At 46.7% G+C, this 16,838-nt stretch overlaps 1 protein-coding gene across 6 annotated transcripts in view; it reads right to left on the bottom strand.

The window, feature by feature from the left end:
- The window catches only part of Sipa1l1 (signal induced proliferation associated 1 like 1), a 287,022-nt gene extending 270,429 nt beyond the window's left edge, over positions 1-16,593 (bottom strand). For 4 of the 6 annotated variants that reach the window (XM_005343301.2, XM_013346036.2, XM_026779932.1 and 1 more), the window contains exons 1-2: positions 16,498-16,593; positions 15,919-15,979 (exon numbers count right to left, since the gene is read on the bottom strand). The gene's annotated coding sequence lies outside the window, so the exon portion shown is untranslated. Of the gene's footprint in view, positions 1-15,546; positions 15,693-15,918; positions 15,980-16,497 lie in introns of those variants that run through there. The other 2 variants (XM_026779921.1, XM_013346031.2) reach the window with 2 other exon arrangements.
- Between the last annotated feature and the right edge of the window lie 245 nt (positions 16,594-16,838).

The raw sequence follows: 16,838 nt of genomic DNA, 5'->3' as shown, positions 1-16,838 counted from the left end.
TGTCCTCTCTCCCCGCACCCCAGCCTGTGCTATCGTCCTCTCTTCCCGCACCCCAGCCTGTGCTAGCGTCCTCTCTCCCCGCACCCCAGCCTGTGTTGGTATCCTTCTCACCGCACCCCAGCCCAGTGGTTTCAGTTCTTCACTGTCAACTGAATTCACATTTCTTAGAATTCAGGACTGTGTTTTACACCTGGTTTTGTATTTTCAATCATTTTGCTTCTATTAACTCTCTGTATGCTTGTGTATGTTTCTATCATGCCCCAGGCTCTTAAAAGACATTCATTTCCAAACAAAGCAGATGCTAAGTTAATGGTAGCATGACGGAAAGCCAATGAAGGATGACAGACAGCGGCCACATCAAAACCCACAAAGCAAGAAGAGAAAGTAAGCACTTCACTGCAGAAATAGTGTCTCAAGGTTTCTGTCTCACCTGGGCTGAGAAAAGAAAGTTTTCTAGGAAAACAAACAACAACAACTGTCCTTATTAGAAATTCTGTTAGGACTTAAGCTTGCTTCCCACAATTCTAAGTATTTACATTCCACCTAGCTGCTCATGCTAGAAACTGTGCGACCCGATGCTGTGGTTTCTGCAGCACGGACAAGTCCACTGTGAGGCTGCTCCCAACCTCGGTGAACACAGCTGGCCAAGAGAAGCCATTTAGGGGCCCTGATTCCCCTGAGGGCAGGAAAGTCAATCCTGTACCAAGAGCTTTCCCCTGAAGTCTGAGACATCTGCTCTCTTCACCTTCCACCTACACATTGTCGTCTAGTGCCTGCGAGTTCTGAATGCAGCCAGCAGCAGAAGGAAGGGAGTGTTTGGGAAGTTCCCAAGCTTCAGGTTCTCGTCTCCTAAGGGTTCACTGTACCCATCTAACGTGGGACAAACCTGTTGGTGGGTCTGGTGAAAGACACTAACTGTGGAAGTCACATTGGCAAGCTAAAGTTGGGAGTCAGAGAACACCATATGACAACTCTGAGAACTTCCGGTCATCAACAAGGGTATATACATATACATACATACACACACATTCACACACGGGACAACATGAACTAATTATGAACTGCATTCCCAACTTAAAACTTATACTAGGAAGCCAGCCTTTCACTGGAGATGGGTGGGGAGCAAGTTTCCTCAGCAAGTACAAGTATTTAAAGCAAATTGCTAGTTTAGCTGACTGGGTGGTCATGCGTACCCTGTTATAAGTAGACAGCCTTTCTGGTATTTCCAACAGGAAAATACACGGTATTCACACAACCAAAACACATCGAGACAACTCTATTCCCAAGAGATGGCTGCACCACTGCAATATAGCTGCTGCAATTCATTCTGACCCAGGAAAGAATCCTGCCACATGAATTCAGCAGCATGGTCCGCAGTCACAGTGCTAACATCTATCATTCAGGCCTGCTAGAAAGATTAAGAATCATGTGACATGAAGTGGGTCCTCAACTATCATAGCCAATGTTAATCCTATGACTAGGAAGCAACAGGCGTCTGCCATAAAACAACTGAACACTAGGTGGCTCCTTTTCAGACAAAAAATTAGTAAGGATAATTGGATAAAACAACACACAGTAACAAGTCCTACCAGTAAACAGCAGGCTAATACATTCTGGGGTGAATAAAGAAACATGTGAAATGAGGACGGTCCCTATCTTCTAAGAAGGTATATCCGGAAAGAAAGAAGCCATCTGCATCCCCCGCTACTCTAGGCTCTATGCCCTAAGCAGACAAAACCAAAACCTTTATACATGGTCTTACAACACAAATGCAATCAAATCCAGCAAGCCAATGAGATGCTCACGGGCTTTCAGGAAGAAGAGCATCATCTGACTGTGAAGTTTCCAAGTTTCTTCAGAGATGCTTCAATGTGAACATCTAGCATGGAAAAGGAGGCTGTGCTCTTACAATGCCTCCTAAGCAATTCCGACACTCCACAGGGGCCCGAGACCCACTCACCCAACTGACCCTCGTGTGGAGTCTGAACATCCCTTGCAATGAAGCAGCCCAGGATGAATTCTCAGGCATGAGTGCCTCCCATATCTGCAGGTAGCTCGACTGGAAAAGCCCTTTCTATGTGCAAGGACAGGAGTTTACTCTCTTGACTTCTACCATGGGAACACTGGACTTAGGACACGCTGGGGATTTACAGAGACAACAGAGCAAAGTCAGCTGCAGGGAGCAAACATCAGGATGAGCTACAGTAGCCAAGATGTTCTCACTGAAGAGCTGGGTCTTACAGGATGAGAAAGATTCAAATTAAACTAGAGTTCAAGTTGGGAGTGGAGGGACACACCTATAATCCCAGCATTCCACAGGCAGTGGAAAGATGAGGAGGAGTTGAGACCAGCCTGGTTACGTGGCAAGAAGGGGTTGAAAGCAAGAAGGCTGTCAGGAACTGTGTAACCTTTTTAAACTACAGAAAGGGAAACCTGAAAATGCAACTAAAACTGAGCACAGACAAAGGCTCAAAGGAAGCAGAGTGGTTACGAACGGAAAGAACAGAAGCCCAGCATATATATGAATGCAAAGCCATTCTAGCAGAAGACAATGAGATCACATAAACAGGAAAGAAAAGAGGCACCAGGCTAGTCACAGAAGGAGAAGTGTGGGTTTGCTGCACACAGCATGTTAGCCACTTTTGCTGCAGGGAGGCACGTGCAGAGGGATGTTAGTCAGAATGCAGTGGTGTGAAGGAGACTGCCTGGGCCACTAAACCCCCTTACCGGGTGGGAGGGGCATGGGGGGACAGGGGAGACACCACAGGGGACACACACAACAGGTGTGGTCACGGATCAGACAAGGTGAAGGGAGGGAAGCCTCAATGACAGTCTGGAAAACTCAAAGTGGAAGCAAGGCAAGGAGCAGCAAGTCAGTAGCGCAGTCAGGACACACTGTACACAGGCGGGGCTTAGGCCCAGAAAGGATTTATTTTGTTTTAAAAGGCCCAAGGCTCACTCTCCCACATATGCAGTACCTAGTAGCTTTTGACTTTTTCTTTGGTCACAGCACAGGCTGCAGCTTCTACATCAGCACACAGGAACTTTGCACTTTTGACTGTAACAGTACCACCAAAGTCAATGTGTCTGCAAGAAGTAAAATGTGCTTTGGGGAGATTTGATCCCAGCACTCGGGAGGCAGAGGCAGGCAGATCTCTGTGAGCCCAAGGCCAGCCTGATCTATAGAGTGAGTTTTAGGATAGTTAGAGCTGCATACTTGAAAAGTATTATTACTTTCTTGAAAATAATAATAGTAAGTGATTTGATGGAGCTGGGAGCAGGAGCCAGTCACCACATATGGTACACTACATGCTTACATTTACAAGAAACACACAGACCATGCAAGTCTATAAAGAGAGAAGGCAGTAGTAGTGGGAAGAGATGGGTTTGGAGGTCTTTTCTAGGCCATGGAAAGTGTCCTAATTGTTTACAGAGAGAGATAGTCACACAACTCTAGGAATACACCAGAAAACGCTGACTTGAACTGTTTAAATGGGAAAACAGGACAGTAAGTGATGATGCAAAAAGGTTGTTGTAAGAAAAACCTTAGGGAATACATAAGTAAGCACTGTAACTTCAGACAGTTAGACAGTGTCTCCCCAACAGACACTGCTACACACAAGCTACAACTGTCAAGGGATCTGGGAAGCCGAAAAGGAAATTTCAAGGGGACTAAATCAGCTACTTGTAAGGGGAAACAAGCATGGAAAAGATGACAATCACTCCCTGCAGATTCTTACAACTGCTCTAAATCCTTTACTCTTAATACACAGAAAGGCTAGAGGCTTCTCGGTAATTGTGTCAGTATTATACTGTACACCTTTTGTTGCTCTTGAAAGTAATGTACAGTAAGTCGACTCCAGAAAAAACAGCTTATGCACATCAACAATTACTAAGCAGATAAATGGACGCTTTTATAAAGTTGAGAATGTAGGAGCTGGAGAGATGGTTCAGTGGTTAAGAGCACTGGCTGCTCTTCCAGAGGACCTGGGTTTGATTCCTAGCACCCACATGACAGCTAACAACTGTCTGTAACTCCAGTTCCTTGGGACCCGACAGCTTCACAGACACATACAAGCAGGCAAAGCACCAATGCACGTAAAACAAATTAAAATCATTTTTAAAAATTAATCTGAGGGTGTGACCAAAAGTCTAACAAAAAGAAAGGTTTTCTTGCTTAATACTAGGTAGCACCCAAAATAGTTTCTGCTCCCAAGACACCTACCTAAAAATGGTTATCACCATTCCATGCTATCCCTCATTTAAAGCCATCACTCCTCTTCCCAGGCTCCAACAACAGCACACCTATAGTTAACACTCGACATGACCAGACCCTCCAGTGTAACTTTCATCTCTCTCTACATCTCACGACCTGCAATGGGCACACACAGTATGACCAATACCTGTAGTTCTAACTACTCAGGAGGAAACACAGAAAGATCCCAAGTGCAAGGTTCGTCTGGGCTACAGAGTGAGTTCAAGTCCAGCATGACTGAAGCTCCAATTCTGAGAATAACAAGGTATATCGCCATAGTCTGTGGCCATACCATTCTGAGTGCACCCAACTCATCAATAGTTGTGGTTCCTGTCCACAACTACCTCAAAGAACCAAACCCTGATCCACCTCTTGTCTAAAGCAGCAGACAACTATTGGGAAAGTATCAATTATTTTTTAAATGTTTATTCTATGTATACATGAGTGTCTGCGTGTTAGTATGCACGGCCCATGACTGCAGGAACCCAGAGACATTAGAAGACAAATTCTGACCCCAGAACTAGAATTAGGAACAGTTGGGAGCTGCCATGTGGGTGCTGGGAACTCAACCCAGTCCTCTGAAAGCACTGTAAGAACTGTTAACTTCCGAGCTACCTCTCTGCCCCAAGGGAAGGTATTGATTGTAAGGAAACACAGCTACCTCTAACAAAACACATCTAATAAATTCAAAATGCTATTTATCAAAGTATAGGGCTGGTACTTTCAACATCTTTATTTTATCTTAAATTTTAAACCAATAGGTCCAAAGACATTTTACATGTCATCTGCCAAAAATAGAGAGAAAGAGAGAGAGATGCAATAAGGCATTCTGAACTGAGAAACATGGAGTTTCTTTTTTTTTTTAATTTAAACTTCTTTTTTTTTAATTGATTTTTATCGAGCTCTACACTTTTCTCTGCTCCCCTCTCTGCCTTTCCCCTCCCCTTCAATCCTCTCCCAAAATCCCCATGCTCCCAATTTACTCAGGAGATCTTGTCTTTTTATACTTTCCATGTAGACTAGATCTATGTATGTCTCTCTTAGGATCCTCATTGTTGTCTAGGTTCTCTAGGATTGTTATTTGTGGGCTGGTTTTTCTTTGCTTTATGTTTAAAAAACACTTACGTGATAAATGTCTTTCTGTATCTGTGTTACCTCACTCAAAATTATGTTTTCTAATAAATATGCCCTATTAGATCATCAACTATTAACTTACCTAGTTTACGAAGGCCTAAAATAACTGCCTGGGAAATGATATGTTTCCCCAATATGGTATCTTTCCATTTAAATGAAGTTGCTCTGGTCAAAGCTATTCTTTTTTTTTTTTTTTTTTTTGGTTTTTCGAGACAGGGTTTCTCTGTGGTTTTGGAGCCTGTCCTGGATCTAGCTCTTGTAGACCAAGCTGGTCTCAAACTCACATAGATCCGCCTGCCTCTGCCTCCCCAATGCTGGGATTAAAGGCGTGCACCACCACCGCCCGGCTAAAGCTATGTTTCTTAAGAAGCAGCTCTGCACACAACCACCCAAGTAGCCTGCCTGGTTTTATGCAGAAGGAAGCTCTCAAACAGCCTAAAGAGCCAAAATACCAAGTTCCCCAGGAAGCTGTCTAGGCCTCAAGAATGCATTCCAGAGAACCTAACCTCTCACCAGTCAGCCACAGAACATGCTAGCCCATAAGCTAAGCAGTTCCAACATCCCTAAGTCTATAAAATGGCAGAAGGTCTTCTTCCCACAAACAGAATTATCACAGTCTTTTCTGCCGCAGTTTCATCTCCAGAATTCTGAGAAGGGTAGATACTTCCCCATTTCACAGATAAGGAAATGCAAGTTTATGAGCGCGGTCGCACTAGCCCATTGCCTACTTGATGCCAACATGCACCTCATACTCAACATGTACAAATCAACTCTGAACTTGAACTCCCCACCCAAACCTGCTCCTCTAGTCACTGCCACTTTGGTCCACGCCACCTCTACTGTACCAGCTGCTCTGGCAAAAAACATTGTCACCCTGACTGCACACTTGCTGGGCACACCATCTCCCCAATAAACCAGGTCAGCCCCACGGACACACCCAGAGCCCTGGCTCTTCTCATCACCCCACTTCTGCTATCACAGTCCTCTTGTTTCCACCCACACCCTCCTGGTTCTATGAACCACTGTTCAGAGACACTGTCCTCTGAAGCACAGCTTTAGGGGCTGGCGAGATGGCTCAGTGATTAAGAACACTGGCTGCTCTTCCAGAGGACCCGAGTTTAATTCCCAGCACCCACGGAATCCGACACCCTCTTCTGGCCTCCACAGGCGCTGTATCCATGTGGCTCACAGATATAAGTGTTTACAAAACACCCATACACATAAAAAATAAAATAAAATTAAAAAAAAATAATTAAAAACACAGCTTTGTAGAGAAATGCTCCCAGGGTATCTCACCTCACCCAGAGCTGCCTGTTGACACTCCTCTGACAGAAAGGGCACCTGCATCTACAAAGCCTCCAAGTAACTGGAAGAGTGGCCAGAATCACATATGACACACAGCAGAGCCAAGGCTGGAACAGGCCTTCCAGTGTTCTCTGCAACAGCGAGGCCAGATTTACAGCAGCCAACAGACAGCCCTCCCTCGTGGGAGGAAATCCTTACATTTCACTTAGCATAACTGAATCTTTTAATGTGTAATCAATACTATGTTGGATTCCCAACAGCAAATTAAAATGGAAATGCTAACTTTACAAAGACACAAAATCTCCCACAAGGCCAATGGTTCTCAACCCTCCTAACGCTGCGACCCTTTAATACAGGTCCTCATGTTATGATCTCCCAACCATTATAAATTATTTTTGCTGCTACTTTGTAACTGTAATGTTGCTACTATTATGAATCATAACATGAATATTTATGGAGAGAGAGGGTCACCAAAGGGGTCGCGACCCACCGGTTGAGAACCACTGTACTGGGCAGCCTGAACACGGACTATCTGGCAGCACAGGCAAATGCCAAGCTGACTGGCAAAGCACTGAGACCTCCACTGTGCCTGCATCTGATGACACATTTTAGGAGCACCATGTACAGACAAGTAGTGCTCTCAGACTCACACCAGAGCACTGAGGAGACAGGGTGCTCACATCAGACCCTCCCAACCACAGGAATACGGGTGAGTCTCTAGGGGACACTAGCAACAGAAAAAAGGCTGAAGGACTTAGAAGTGTCATCACGGAAATGACCTGGAAAGAAACCTTCCAGAGCAAGTCTAAATAATGATAATTTTTGGATCAGAATGAAACTAATGCCTAAAGCACTAACCATTACAGAATTTTCCATTAAAAAAGCAAAAAAAAAAAAAAATCTAAATCTCTTTCTTCCAAGCTTTCAAAATGTTTCTAGTATCAACCACTCAAAGCCTTAAATCTCACTAATTAAAACAATTAGCTCCTACAATATCAACAGTAGGTGCTAAAGGAGCTGTAATCCAGCCCACCCCCAAAGAAGAAGGTTTTGGTGTGCAGGTATACTACAATGACAACAGACTTGTTAAATGAGCAAACAAAAGACTCAAAATTTAGGAGGTTATGACTTTTCCAACAGCTGACAGTGAAACCCAGTGCTACCCAGAACCAGGGAGGTTTCTGGGTTCTCTTGGAATGGAGTGGATGTGGGAGTGGGAGAAACCAAGACTTGGAACCCTGGGTCCTCAGGGAAACTGGAGCCAAGATACATTACAGGCAGTTTCTTTTAGTTTTCTTAATTAGAAAAGCATTTTATAAAATAAATTTTGCCAAAGCCTATCTCCTTGGAAACCAGGAAACAAAACTGTCTCTTTTCTCCTCCACATAAAGAACATTTAATAAAGGACTATTTTCATAATAAACAGCTTCAACTGTTTTGTGTCGGAAGTAAAACAGGCAGTCCTTGCTAAATGGGTAAATTCGCAAGGGCTGGAGAGATAACCCAGCAGTTAACAGCACAAACTGCTCTTCCAGAGGACCAGGTTCAGTTCCTGACATTCACAAAGCAGCTCAGAGTTGGACTGTAACTCCATTCCCTGGGGATCCAACACCCTCTTCTGGCACCAGTAGGCACCAGGCATGCACGTGGTGCACATACATACATGCAGGCAAACATGCAAAAATAAGTGTTAAAAAAACATTGCAGAAAGCTTCTAGCGACTTCATTAAAGACCCTTACCATGAGGCTATGAGAAGAGTTAACACTGGTGTTGAGAATAAATGCCCACGGAGAGGCTAAGGAGACAACTCAGTCATAAAGCTCAAGGCTTGGGGTTCATCCCCAGAACCTACAGAAGAGCCAACTGTGGTAGGGAGGGCTTGCTAACCAGCCAACTTCACCTACTCTGGAGCTCCAGCCTAGTGAGAGACCTGTCTCAATCATTCAATAAAAAAAGGACCACACCGGAAGAACAATTCCCAAGGCTGACCTCTGATCTCTATACTTCTGTGTGCCTGTGCACATTCAATCTTCAGGATCAATTCAAGGCCCCTTCTGAACCTTCTTCACTGGGCTCTGTGCACCTTTGCAAGGCAGGAAGTGCTGGAAACTCAGCTCTTATGCAAATAGATAGCCTCACTCACATTTGTCATTTAAATCACTTCACTTCCTCCTTTACGTGACTTTAAGGGAAGAAAAAGGATGGACAACAAGAAACTCTGACTTTTCTAAAGAGCAGCAGGACACTGAGATGATAAAGGGATCTTTAGAAAAAAACAAGAAAAATAATAGGCAGGCGGTAATGGCTGCTGCCTTTAATCCCAGCACTCTGCCAAGGCCAACGAGATCTCTGAGTTCGAAGCCGGTCTGTTCCACAAAGCAAGTTCCAGAACAGCCAGGGGTTCACAGAGAAACCCAGTCTTGAAAAACAAAACCAAAAAAAAAAAAAATTCTCAGGACAGCCAAGAGGTGAACAACACAGCCCACAGAGTCAGCCAAAAAGAAAGGCAGTTCTGAATGTGCTATACACTGTCACTTTTGAGGACACTGTCTAGAGAAATAAGCCAGTCACTTTAGAACAAACACACACAACTCCACTTGTGATGCCCGGTAGTCAATATGAAGGACAGAAAGTCGGCAGTTGCCAGGGGCTGGGACGGGAGGGAGTGGGAGCTGTCTGATATACAGAGACTCAGCTGTAAAACTTTGTTTTCGATTCTCAAGCTCTAGTGCACAGAAGAGTGAATTTAACGCACGTGTTCTTACCACACTGTTTTAGTGGACCATACAATTACCAAACTGAACTGGCATGTCCCAGCCACGCCGTTGGTTCGCCTAGCCCTTACCTGTAGGCAGTTAGTTCTAGATCTCTTTCAAATTTACTTTTTCAATAAACAAAACTCTGCTGAAGATTGGAGGTGGGGGGTGGGGGGCTCTCCTTTTCATCTATCTGCCCAAAATAAAATTTCAATGACCTCAGAATGCTACATTACTACATGTATTCACCTGGTTGTCAAACACAGATCCAAAAAGCATATAAAGGCACTCTGGAAAAAGCAAGCCATAATACAGTCACCTACCAAGCATATTCCAACACCCACCCACCCACCCAATTATCCTGCTCGAGCCTGGACCTCGCTGTGATGTTCCAGCCACAGCATTCCTTGTCACCCGCCCCCCCAACACGCCCAAGCTGCTTTGGGCTACCTTACTTTTGATTTGAAATCAACCTCCAGAACAATCCCACCAAAGCAAGGTTAGACTTCACCCATGAACTGTTAACAAGGCTAACTGTAACACACACACAAATACACACAGAGCAAACACTCCAGGACTCTTACCCACTGAAACATGACTTCCTTATAGACTCGTCACAGGTCAGTACTAAGGCCCTATGCTTAAAGATGAGGATGAAACTGAGGTCGCAAAGGGTTGTCTCTACCTGGAGGCAGGGCTAGGAACTACACTCAAGCTTGGGCACAGTTCTCCTAACAACTGAGCTAGGGGGTCACATGCCCATCACTGCCACTGCCACTGCCACCACACACACACACACACACACACACACACACACACACACACACACCACTGGCTACTTAGAACGTTAGAATCCAGTAGGCAAACTAGTGAAACCTCTGGAGTCTTCAGTGGAGCTTTGGGAAGAGGGAAAACTTGACCAGCTCCACACAGACCCTCTTTTCAAGAGCAGACCGGTGATTTCTCAAAGTCTTTGGATGATTGACAAGCAGTATGATAGTATAAGTTCTGGAGTCATAACTGGGCTGCGAATGCTGGAGATGGACCCCAGGGCCTCACAGAGGCTAAGCAAGTCCTCTACACCAGGAGCCCACAGCTCCGCCTTTTATGAGTATAGGAGAAGATGGCTGACTTTCCATTCCGTCCTGGTAGGTACACACAGGCGGTAACTCAAGAGTGAAAGAGAGCAAAATCTTGTGCATCCTTGTAGGTACCTACTAATAAAAAGACCCCTGAAGACAGTTCACTACCAACTGCTTCTCTGAGTGCAGGAAAGAAAATGCAAGGGCCTTAGAATACACTAGGGTGAGATCCTACCATTTATTATACAAAAGCATTAATCACAGAAAGGTAATCTAGGAGGCTAAGGTAAAGGACACCATCAGGGCTGTGGGTGTCGTACCACTACTGAGGCTGAGTTCAATCTCTTTTACTGGAAGAGGTGGAGGTGGGAGGTGGAGGCGAAAGAAGAAAGGAAAGGAGAGAGAGAGAGAGAGAGAGAGAGAGAGAGAGAGAGAGAGAGAGAGAGAGATCCCGACAATGGTAGGGTCCCAGGCTGCAGGAACATGAGCAGCTGGCACACAGCCCTCTGTTTTTAATTTCTCAATAGCTACCTTCTGAGATCAGAACTCATTACAAAAGGAAGCAAGGCTCTGAATGAACCACAAAGACAATCAATGGCCGCACCTGTTCACACTTCCGAACGGGCTCACTCAGGTCACTCAGGAAGCAAGGAGGAAACCCAGGAAACTGTGGCTGGATGTCCTTACAGTCACAGCCGTCTTGAGTGACCCTTTGTTTGTGAAAAACAGCCTCTCTCCATCTCTAAACCAGCATTCCTCTAAAGCTTAGTCTCCAATCCACCATTATGTAATTGCCTGTTTCCCACAACTTAAAGTTAGGCATCCTACAAATCTAATTAGAGAGAGAACTGTAGCATAAGTAACATTAGAAGCCATCAGCTGGAAGTTCTCTCTCAGACCTCCAGAAGCAGCAGCTTCCCTTCCTTACAATGCACCACTAAGACCCTCACGGCCTCCATGCCATTTTGGAATCATCTCTCTAGATCTGCAAGAAAACACATTCATTCCCAGACTCAGGAAGCAGAGGCAGGTCTGTGAGTCCAAGGGCAGATGGATCTACATGGTAGTTCCAGGCCAGCCAGGGTGACACAGTGAGACCCTGTCCCAAAAGAAAATCTCTTTGCATCTGGCGTCCTCTTATTCCATCTAGACAGAGGCAATGGAGAAAGAGGATAGGGATGCAAAGGGAAGGCCAAGTTTTCTCTCCTCAAAAGATGCGCTCAGATGCTTATCCTTACCCTCCTGGCGGCAAAGTCCCTGGCTGGAAGTAGACAACATTGTGTCATTCGGTCCCTGGCTGAAAGTGGACTATATTGTGTCATTCGGTCCCACCTACATTAGAGAGAGGGAGAACAGGAACCAGGGGAATTGCTCACTTACCAAAACTCATTAAAAAAACAAAAACAAAAAAACAAAAAAAAAAGAGCTATCAGTTAGGAATAATCAACTTAAATGTACATCTGAAAACAAAGTAACATACAAGTATGTTTTGTTTTTAATTATTGAGGGATACAACTGAAAGCAAGATGCCATGAGGCCAATTTCCAACGTGCAAACAAGCAGAAGGGATTTGCCTGGGTTGGGTTGTCAGTCTTAAGAGATATGAACACAACTTCTGAGAACCCTGCAGTAACATGCTTTCCCTCTCCACCCCAGAACGTCCTCTGTTTCTCCAGACTCAGATCACACCAGGGGAAGTAGGGCGGTCCCACACAAATCCGCTGGCTTTCCCAAAGAGGACCTGCTGCGTCTGCAATCCCACACCTCGACTGCCCCTCACCCCAGCAGACACCCGTGCAACCGGTCCACAGAGCTGACTGACAAACTAAAAGTTGCCATTGTTCCAGAAACAACCCCTTTCTTTTGCAAACGAACTTAAGTAAAAGATAGACAAGAAACTCCGACTTTTCTAAAGAGCACCAGGACACTGAGAGATAAAGGGATCTCAGTAGTAATAATAAAGCCGCCATGCTCTATGGTGCAGAAACTTTAACTCAGGATTCCTTTTCCCATAACTCAGTTATCTGTAACTCCAAAGCTTAGACACCAAACAGGATCATCTCCAGAGCTTTTCAACCTTAATGTAGCTGTACTCCCTTCAGTTTTGCTTCTCCCTTAATCACTGAATGCTTCAGTTTGAGAAAGAAGAGTAAACAAACTTCAACATAGTATGAAAAGAACAAAATGTGGAACAGAGAAGCGTGTTGGAATCAGGAAGGTCACTTACCCTGAATCTGACTATATCTAGTTTTATAACCTACAAATCATGTCAACTCCTTAGGCTTGGAGCTCCTCACTTGCAAACTGGGAAAGCTGGACCAAAGGATTCACACTCCAACTCCTTTCAGCCACCCATGAATCTGCTCATCAAAGGGTAAGAAGATGCTATTGCAAATGAGACTTTAGTTACAAGGTATTTATATACACATTCTGGTAGAGTACTATAGCAACGCTGCCACACAACCGTGTGTTCAAGCTGCAGCACAAGGCAGGGAAATAAGAAAGGGGTTCAGCTATTTTTAAGATCACCCCCCCACCAGAAAGTATTTGAAATCCACACCTTCTGAAGACAAATATTTCAGGCCTTTTAAATAAGCTGAAAAATCAAAACTGTCACATATGCAAAACCTGGACATGGGGGTATCTTCATACCCAAAGATATGGAAGTACCCATAGTCCCTGAGACCAATAGTTCCCTAAGGCCAAGAATGATCATGCCCACCACTGAAGCCACAGAAACCAAGAGAAACTAACTGATAAGGCTCAAAGGGTTACAAATACGGGAAAATTTTATTTTTCAGATCTTGAGAATCAGCTTCTGTGAAGTGAAACAAAACAGAAATTTGTTCCATCAGAGTTCAAGCACTGGGGGGATGCTCCATCAGAGTTTAAGTACTGTGGGGGTGCTCCCAGAGTTCCAAGCACTGGGGGGGGTGCTCAAAGTTCAAGCATGGGGGGGTTGCTCCATCAGAGTTCAAGCATGGGGGGGGCTCCAAGCACTGGGGGTGTGTGTGCTCAATCAGAGTTCAAGCACTGGAGTGGGGGAGGGCAGTATTTGTCTTTCTGGCAAAAATCCAATCTGACTAGTGAATCAAAATGCTCAAATCTAAGAAGCAACCTGAAAACCTTCATGATAGTCCTATCATTTGTGCAATGACTGGACCTTTGGTACTAAAAATATAGATAGGCAAGAGACACCAAGCCCCACTGTTCACCACATAAACCTTCCACTAGCCAAGAATCTGATCTCAGAGTTTGGTTCCACTCACGCTGCAGTCTGCGCTCTAAGAGATTGTTAAAAAAGTCATTGATTTCAAACTTCAAACTGCAACTAAAAATACAACACATGCAGCATATGCACACCTTAACTCAGTCAACCAAGATCCCAGAATATGTAACTGCTCATCTCAAGCCATCCTCCATCACAACATGTGGATAGTTGTTAGGAAGCTCTTCTAAAAGATGCTTAAAAAAAAAAATCAAATGAGAAGACTGTACCACTACCACATACGTAATTCAAGGCAAACATGAATAAATATAAAAAGCCAGGAAATGAGACTGAAAATTCAAGTCAAATTAATCTCAGGATGTCATTTTAGTGACGTTCTGAGGAGTGACTACCAAGAGTTCAAGTCAGCCTTCCACAGAACGGAGTCACAACTACCACTGCTTGACAGTCAAATCTAAAAGTTGAGGGCCCCAGGAACTGCAGAGCAGCACACAGCTACACCTACTGACAGTCTCTGGCCACTTGCTAATCCCGTTCCCTCAGTCGACTGAAGAAATCTAACTAATGATAGCCAATTTCAAGAGTCCTTTACTGAGATAAGGGGGGGAAAAAAAAGGCTTCAGTGATAGAGAAGACAGAACTCTGAATGTCTTGCTGCGCCCCAAACATTTATGTTCAAACCATCACCCAAGTCATTTTAAAGCACTGTTGGTAATGCCTTAATATCAATAACTTACTTCATGGGAAAATGCTTTAGTAATAATATTCTAGTTAATAACTGGGTTGTCACCTCACAGTTGGACACATCAGTGACCATAAACTGCTTTAGTTAAACCTTTTAACTACTCTGCATAATCCTATCAGCTTTTTTTTTTTTAACATCCTAGTAAAGGCAGCTTAATTGCAGCTTTCAGGGAAAAGAAAGGGGGATATGGGAGAATCGTTAAAGCAAGACAAGGAAAAATCATTCCTGTCCCTGAACGAGGTTGCAGGAGCAATTCGGTAAGACTTAATGTTGTGGCTGTCCAAAACACCCAGACAAAGAACCTTTGCACTGGAAGATACTCCATTGGAGAGAGCAGGAGAAAGTTGACACTTAACTCCCACAGAGTACCCGTATAGAAGAGAATGGCTTTAAGACTCTGAGTCAGAGTTTCAACATGAAAGGCTCGCTTTATAGAGGAAACGCCAACCCCAGTTCATCCAGATAGACCTGGAACCTGATGAAAGTCGACACCTCCCTCTGAAATTTGGATCGCATCACTGGCTCCGAGTTTAGAAACATAATCGTGTACCAGGTAGTATGAATTTCAGCGAAGACTGCCTCTCAACCAGCCGTCAGGGAAAAAAAATCAAATCTATAAAGACCCAAGGCAGTCTAGGAGCTACCGTCCCCAAATGCTTCCCCTTCCAAGAGGAATGCCAGCAATCTAGCACACCACCTCCTTGAAAGCTAGCTATTTCCCGTGCCTCTGGTTTTGGACACGGTGAGCCGCGATGAAATTTCAACCTGCCCAACGCGACTGCTTGCCCACGTCGAAATGCCACAGAGCGATTTACGATCCTGGCAAGCTGCCTTTAAGGTCAGGAGCAAAGTTGGACAGGGCAAGGAGAGAAAAAGTTCTTCATGCAGCCTCACGCCTCTCCGACCCTTGGAAGGTTTACTTCCTCCAAGAAACGCAGGTTGAAGCATCCTTGGATCTCAGTCCCCAGGACCCCCCAATGAGGAAATTAACACCCTCGAAACTGCAGCCAAAGGTCTCCCTTCCCCACCATTAACTCACTGGGGCCTTGCTCCCTCCAGCACACCTGCCAAGCGCTCATCGGGTGACGGATGGAGAAGGGTCGCTCCAAGAAGCCCAGAACCGCAGGGTGAGCACAGCCACCAGGCGGGGACACGGGGCTCCGGGCCTCTCTAGGGGAGCAGATCTGGATCCCGAGGTGAGAACGTGCGCGCGCGCCGGGCGCGGTGGAGCGCAGACTCGCCCCCGCCGGGATCGCGAACCCCAGCACGCCACCAAATCGGAAATCAAACTTTCAGCGGCTAAGAGCCTCCTGCTACCGGGCCGCGAATCCCCAGTCAGGGACAGCACAGGGGGGCTGTCAGCAGCGCCGCCCCGCCCCCCACTCCCAGCCCTGCCCCCGGGGCCACTTACCGCTTGGCCTGGGCTTCCCGGTGCTGCCGCGCGTCCCGGGCGCGTCCTCCGCGCGCTCTCCCTGGGGAGAAAGAGAAAGCGTGCAGACGGTCGGGGCGCGCTCGCTCGCCGCCTCCTCTGCGGAGATCCGAGGCTCCGAGCGCCCGGTGTAGGGGCCGCGGGGGCGGGATCAGCGCGGTACCCCCAGCCCCGCTCCGAGGAGGACCCGCAGCGGCCGCGCTCCGGGCGCCGCGGGGGCCGAAGTAACCAGTCCCCGGGCATCAACTATTGTGCAGGCGCCCGGGCCCCAGCTCGCGCCCCCGAGCCCCCCATCCCGCCCGCCGGCTCCCGGGAACGAGCGCGCGGCGCCCAGGGAGCGTCCCGGCTGCGGGGCTCCGCGCTGGGCTCGGTGTGGGGGGAGTTGAGTGGTCGCGGGGGAGGGGACAGGTAACTGCCCACGGGGGCTGGAGGACCCGCGCAGGGGCGACGCGGGAAGGGAGGCCGGGGGGGCCGCGGCGATGGACGCGCTGCGGGCGGCCTCCCAGAGGTTCACCCGCCCCCCTCCCGACCCTCCCCCCCGGGACTCGGCGCCGCACTGACTTTCCGCTCACTCGCTCACGCACGTACTGAACTCGCTCACAAAGTTGCCGGCGGTGGCGGCGCTGTACTGGCCCTTCTCCCCGCCCCATCCCTTCCCTCCCTCCCTCTTCTCCTCCCTCCTTCAGTCTCGGGTGAGATCACCGCGGTTGGGTTCTGCGCTCAGGCAAGTCTCGCGAGACTAGAGCCCAGCTCGGGCCAGGGGAAGTGGTAGCAGGCTAGTGAGGACCGCGGAACTTCTGGTTGCCATGACGACTCTACAGCCGGGTGCAGTTTTCACCTGCCTCCTCCGCTGCCCCGGGCCTAGCAGTGGGGAAGGGAAGGCTAGAGGCAGATGGGAAGGT

Source organism: Microtus ochrogaster, chromosome 1 (genome assembly GCF_000317375.1).
Source record: "Microtus ochrogaster isolate Prairie Vole_2 chromosome 1, MicOch1.0, whole genome shotgun sequence".
Classification (NCBI taxonomy): domain Eukaryota; kingdom Metazoa; phylum Chordata; class Mammalia; order Rodentia; family Cricetidae; genus Microtus; species Microtus ochrogaster.
This window is presented reverse-complemented; position numbering and strand designations above follow the sequence as displayed.